The 6,529-nt window shown below is 42.4% G+C and overlaps 1 protein-coding gene across 4 annotated transcripts in view; it reads left to right on the top strand.

Moving 5' to 3' along the window:
* Positions 1–6,529, top strand: part of PCED1B (PC-esterase domain containing 1B) — a 175,813-nt gene that overhangs the window by 151,610 nt on the left and 17,674 nt on the right. The window contains exon 3 of one of the 4 annotated variants that reach the window (XM_011936043.1): positions 2,668–3,135. The exons of 1 other annotated variant lie outside the window; for it this stretch is intronic. The gene's annotated coding sequence lies outside the window, so the exon portion shown is untranslated. Of the gene's footprint in view, positions 1–2,667; positions 3,136–6,529 lie in introns of those variants that run through there. 2 more of the 4 variants (XM_011936044.1, XM_011936045.1) reach the window with 2 other exon arrangements.

The raw sequence follows: 6,529 nt of genomic DNA, 5'->3' as shown, positions 1-6,529 counted from the left end.
AAAAAGCCAAGTTTGGTGGGTCAAAAAAGAAGAGATGGCTCACTGAGCTTTGAAACATGAAATAGGGCCAGAATAGCACTAGTCACCAGAATAGCAATAGTAGCTGTCTACATAGAGCATAATAAGTTCCTGGAAGCCAGAAAATCAGTTGAAAATCTGTTGATCTCAAACAACTTTATTTTAAGTTTAAAGAGTATAAGTGGAATTATCATTTGCATTATTACAGCTCCTCTGTTCTCCGGTCTTGGGATGATTACAGAGATTGTTCTTTTATTCTTACAGTGCACAGACCAGCTGAAATCTACAGGACTAGAAAGATTTGCAATTCATTTATAGAATTGCTAGAACTAAATAATGGCAGATTTTCAAAGATATGTAATAGACTACTATGAATTATAAAATATTAAGGCTATCAGTTGGGTGCTGCCTTGATTGTATTACATTTCAATGGTAATGACTGTACTAAAATTCATGGGGAAATGCAAGATGACATTATTGATGGCCATAGACAAGAGGATGAAAACAATGCACAATGTATGGAATTAATTTTAAGCCACACACTGAATAGACAGTGATGTAAAGTAAAATGATATTTTTCAAGGAAAGACAATTATGTCACATTATAATCCAGTTTACATAAATAGCATACTGTTAAAAAAAAACTAAGTCTTCAGAGCATGTAATTCAGGACTGTTTTGAAATCTCTTACTCTTGTTGGTTAGTTATTTTGTACTGTAAAGGAGGGAAAATGGCTTCTTCCATACTTCTAGGTTCTTTGGCTGGGATACAAATTAAATTGACACAAAACAGATTAATAGAAGAAAAAACATTTTTGTTCAGGCTCAGTGGCTCATGCCTGTGATCCCAGCACTTTGGGAAGCTGAGGATCAAGGGAGGATCAAGGGAGGATCACTTGATCCCACGAGTTCAAGACCAGCCTGGGCAACATAATGAGACCAAATTTCAATTAAAAAAAAGAAAAGGAAAAAACATTTTTAATTATATGCACACACACTGGAATCCCACAAAACATGAGACTCAAAGAAAGGCCAGATGATGGAAGCTTATCCTGAGCTACAGGAAGGAATAGGGACTTGGGGCTTACAGAGAACTAGTGACAAGTTATAGAAGGGTGATGAGAGGAAATGTATGGTGAATAAAGGTTGCCTTGTTATGTAAATGAAAAGTCTCCCAGGTAATAAAAGTTGTCGGAGAGCAGGACTCTTCCTGATACAGATACTTTGACTAATGTAGATTTCTTTTATAAATATAAATTTATTTTACAAAAGGACAGTTTTTCAGAGATACCCCTGTGTCTGCGGTTGCTCAGAATAATCAGCTTGAAATACGCCAAATAACTATATTTTGGGGTGGCATATTTTTTATTTTTGAGATGGAGTCCCGCTGTCGCCTTGGCTGAGGTGCAATGGTGCAATCTCAGCTCACTGCAACCTGCGCCTCCTGGGTTGAAGCGATTCTCCTGCCTCAGCCTCCCAAGGAGCTAGGATTACGGGATCAGAATATGGGGCTGGCATATTCTGATCTTCTGTGGTCATGCATTGGGATCTTCTGTAATCATGCATTTTCTCTCCCTCTCTCTCTCTCTCTTTTTTTTCTGATTCATTATTTCCTTTTCGTATTTGTAGGGAAAGTGATATTCCCCTCCCCGAAATCATATTATTCCAGACAAAAGAAAACAAATGCCTACGCTTATCTAATCAATCAGAAGACCATCTTCTCACCCCCCTCCCCCCATTTTTTTATTTTTTAAAGATGGAGTCTTGCTCTTGTCGCCCTGACTGGAGTTCGGCTCACTGTAACCTCCGCCTCCCGAGTAGCTGGGATTACAGGCGCCCGCCACCACGCCCAGCTAATTTTTGTATTTTTAGTAGAGACAGGGTTTCACCATGTTGGCCAGCTGGTCTCGAACTCCTCACCTCAGGTGATCCACCTGCCTCGGCCTCCCAAAGTGCTGAGATTACAGGCATGAGCCACGGTGCCAGGCGAACCGTCTCCCTTTTAAGCAGACTGTCCCCTTGAGTTACCTGCTGGTTTCAAGTGGAACACTAGGGGAGGAAGCAGAAAGTTCTTGTCTTGTCTGCCACATACTGGATCTAGCTGAGGCCAGGGCTCAGGCCTGTGGTTTCCTGTAGTGTGGACTGAGCTATTTTTCCATCAAGAAGGCAGTGGAGAGATGAAGTGAAAGGATTTAAAAGCGGTTTGTGGCCTGGCGCGGTGGCTCACCCCTATAATCCCAGCACTTTGGGAGGCCGAGGTGGGTGGATCACCTGAGGTCAGGAGTTCAAGACAAGACTGGCCAACATGGCGAAACCCGGTCTCTACTAAAAATACAAAAATCAGCCCAGTGTGGTGACGGGTGCCTGTAGTCCCAGCTTCTTGGAGCCTGAAGCAGAATTGCTTGAACCTGGGAGGCAGAGGTTGCAATGAGCTGAGACCACGCCACTGCGCTCCAGCCTGGGCAACAAGACTGAAACTCCATCTCAAAAAAAATAAATAAATAAAAATAAAAGTGGTTTGTAAACTGTAACACATTGCACAGAAACACAAGATTACTACTATGAAATATTAGTTAGAAAAGTAGAGTTCTTCTTACCATTTCCGTGTTTCTTCTCACTTCCTCCTTTCCTCTTCTGACCACCTCCTCAGCCGTGAACGCACCACACCAGCAAGAACAATAAGAGCCGAGGTTCTGAATTGTTTAATCAAAAGAAGAGTCAAAATAAGCTACACCCAGATTACTGAGAAAGGTGAAATGAAAACAAGCTCAAAACCAAATTCCAGGAAGATGCTGTCTTTGTATTGACTTACCATTTCATGTTTTCATACATGTCAAAGTCTTGAAGCTTCGGTCATTAGTCTTCTGCTTCCTAAAGCAAGAAAGTAAATGCTGACTCGTGTCATTTGCCCCAGATGCCACCGGAAATGTCATCTTCTCCCCAGACGCTGGTTTGCAAGCATAGCAGCACCCGAAGGCTGACCTATTTACCCTATAGCCCAAGCTCAGAGATCTCCCGTCTGGCCACAATGATCTACAGGAGAGGAAGAAAGCTATCTAGGGATGAGATCTAGAATCAACGGAGAGAGATGCTTAAACATCACCAGTTACTTTAATGAGTAAGTACTTTTCAGTTTTTCCATTTTATTTGAAACATTAAGTTGGCATTTCTGACCAGCCTTTCTTGAGACTGTCATTTTTGGGGCACTTACTGTAGAGAGGAATCAGTACCCTAGCCTCCTCCAGCCCACCCCATGTAACATTAAAGAGACAACTGGTGCTTGGCAATAACAAAAATATTAATGATTGATAAAATAGTAAATTCATTAAAATGGACAGTGAAAGGAAACAGCCAATTTAGCTGTGAACTGCAGAAGGGACATGAGGCATTTGTTGTCTGCAATCTTGTATGTTGTGGTTGACCACAAAGGCTTGGCATCAGATTTTACTTCCAGCACTGCTTCTTATGAAATGGATGACCTTGGGCAGATTACTCGATCTTTTAGCCTTAATTTTTAAATGTATAAAATGGAGAAAATTAGAGTATGTAGTCCAGGTGCGGTGGCCCACACCTGTCATCCAGGCACTTTGGAAGGCTAAGGCAGGTGGATTATTTGAGTCTAAGTTCAAGACCAGCCTGGACAATATGATGAAACCCTGTCTCTAAAAAAACCTATAAAAATTAGCCAGGCATGGTGGCACAGGCCTGTAGTCCCAGCTACTAGGGAGGTTGAAGTGGGAGGATTGATTTAGCCTGCAGAGTTGCTGCAGTGAGCCATGATCTCACCACTGAATTCCAACCTGGGCAACAGAGCGAGATGAAAGAAAGAAAGAAAAGAAGAAGAGAAAAGAAAGAATTTCTTAGGGTTTGTGTGTGTGTGTGTGTGTGTGTGTGACGGAGTCTCACTCTGTTGCTCAGGCTGGAGTGCAGTGGCGCTATCTCAGCTCACCGCAACCTCCGCCTCCCAAGTTCAAGCGATTCTTGTGCTTCAGCCTCCCAAGTAGCTGGGATTACAGGCACACGACACCACACCCAGCTAATTTTTATATTTTTAGTAGAGACAGGGTTTCACCATGTTGGCCAGGCTGGTCTTGAACTCCAGACCTCAGGTGATCTGACCCCCTTGGCCTCCCAAAGTGTTGGGATTACAGGCATGAGCCACTGCGGCCTTCTTAGAGTTCTTGAAAAGAATAAAGAGATAAACTGCTAAAACATGTAAACACATTTTGAGGGTATACTAAATAATGCCACTAAATAATTAATTTTGCTAAATAATAAGTTAAATGCTTCATTTAACTGGAAATCTCCCTTAACCACTAACCCCAATTTCCAGATATGTTAAGGTGGCTCCGAATAACAATAGCAGTGAACATTTGTAGAGTTTACACAGCACTTCATTTGATTTCCACAATTAACTCTAAGGCAGGCAGTGCAGAGCTGTTGACTTATTTTTGTAGATGGAGAAGAGGGAAGCGGGAGCTCGGCTGGACACGGCAGCAGGGAGAAAAGCCCCTAGGTCCGTGTTGGCACTGAAGTGGGGAAAACCATGGCCTGGGAAAAGGCCTAATGTGAGAAGTTAATCGGTGTGCCTGGGAAATAGGACATTCATTTCACTAGCACAGATTCTTGGTCCTCAGCTTTCTTAGTCCCTGGACCTTGCTTGTCCTTTCTTCCACTCCAAGCCGTGGAGCTTGAAACTGGCAAGTCCTCAGTTGCACTGCCAACAGGCAAAGCAGTGGGAACTCAAGTTTCCAGAGTCCTCTACAACATAGTGTGAGTAAAAGCCAAGGCAGAGACGGTGTCTTGCTCTGTCATCCAGGCTGGAGTGCAATGGTGTCATCACAACTCACTTCAGCCACAAACACCTGGGCTCAAGGTATCCTTCCACCTCAGCCTCCTCCTGAGTAGCTGGGACTACAGGCGTGTGCCACCACATCCTGTTAATTTTTAATTTTTAATTGTTTTTCATTTTGTTTTTTTGTAGAGACAGGGATGTAGCTTTGTTGCCCAGGCTTGGCCTGAACTCCTGGTCTCAAGCAATCCTTCCTCCGTGGCCTTCCCAAAGTGTTGGGATTTCAGGTGTGAGCCACTCTACCTGGCTGAGACCTGCTCTTATAATCTCATTTTTAAATTCAAAAAATGTTTTCCATAGGTTGGCTATCTATGGAAAAAGGTAGCTCAGGCCTGTAATCGCAGCACTTTGGGAGGCCTAGGTGGGTGGATCACCTGTCAGGAGTTCCAGACCAGCCTGGCCAATATGGTGAGACTCCATCTCTACTAAAAATAGAACAATTATCTGGGCATGGTGGCAAATGCCTGTGATCCCAGCTATTCCGGAGACTGAGGTAGGAGAATTACTCCGTGAGACAGAGGACGCAGTGAGCCAAGATCACGTCACTGTACTCTAGCCTAGGCGACAGAGTGAGACTCTATCTCAAAAAACAAAAAGAAAAAAATTTCTTTTTCCATAGAAACACTATTACAGGTAGAATTTAAATACTACAAAAATGGTAACAATAATGATAGCAACAATAATAAAAAAATATCCATTTTTAAAACTCTTTTGTGTAATCCCTTCAGAGGAGCATAGGTGCTATTTCCCCTATTTAATAAGTGAAAAACTAAGCAGCACAAAGATAAAGTAAGCATTAGAGGTAGAAGAAATCCAGGCCTGCTGACTCAGCCCCGGGTTCTTGTTACTGAGTAAATGGACTTTTGTAGCTAGTCCTGGAGCAGAATTGTCACAATCCAACCTGTTCAGCAGTTGAAAGCACTCGTCATTATTAGCTCTCCAATCGCCCTTGTTTTTTATCCATTGAACTTTTAATTCAGCCACTGGTTAGAATCTAGAGTAGTCAGCATAAGCTTAAACATCTGAAACACAAATATAGCTTTAGTGCAGCACTGGGTTTTCCATTGGCTTTTAAGAAGACTAGCTAACAGAGTGATGAAAATTGAACTAAGTTATTTCACACCTGCTTTGTTTTCTCACAGCAAATTTTAAAACTGTGCACAAAACATTATTTTGTTTTTCAACAGAGAATAACAAGGAAAGCTACATGCAAATATTTCTATCTAGATAAGATGATTTTATTTTCTCTTAATTTAAACAAATATTTATAGCTGAGAGTAAAAACTCAGGCTTTGGAGCCATACTTACTCCTAAAGAAGCAAAAGGAAACCTTAAGCTTATCTAATTATTCAGAAGATTCACTGTCATTAATGACTGTGGTGGCATGAGCCTAAAGTCCCAACTACCCAGGAGGCTGAGGCTGGAGGATTGATTGATTGAGCCTGGGACGTTGAAGCTGCGGTAGCGGTGATCATGCCACTGTACTCCTGAGTGACCAAGTGAGACCCTGCCTCAAAAAAAAAAAAAAAAAAAAAAAAAGAAGAAGACGAATTGTCAAAAGAATAGTTCTGGCCGGGCGCGGTGGCTCAAGCCTGTAATCCCAGCACTTTGGGAGGCCGAGACGGGTGGATCATGAGGTCAGGAGATCGAGACCATCCTG

Source organism: Colobus angolensis, unplaced genomic scaffold (genome assembly GCF_000951035.1).
Source record: "Colobus angolensis palliatus isolate OR3802 unplaced genomic scaffold, Cang.pa_1.0 Scaffold150, whole genome shotgun sequence".
Classification (NCBI taxonomy): Eukaryota; Metazoa; Chordata; class Mammalia; order Primates; family Cercopithecidae; genus Colobus; species Colobus angolensis.
Note: the sequence above shows the minus strand (reverse complement) of the source record. Positions and strands in the feature narration are given on the sequence as shown.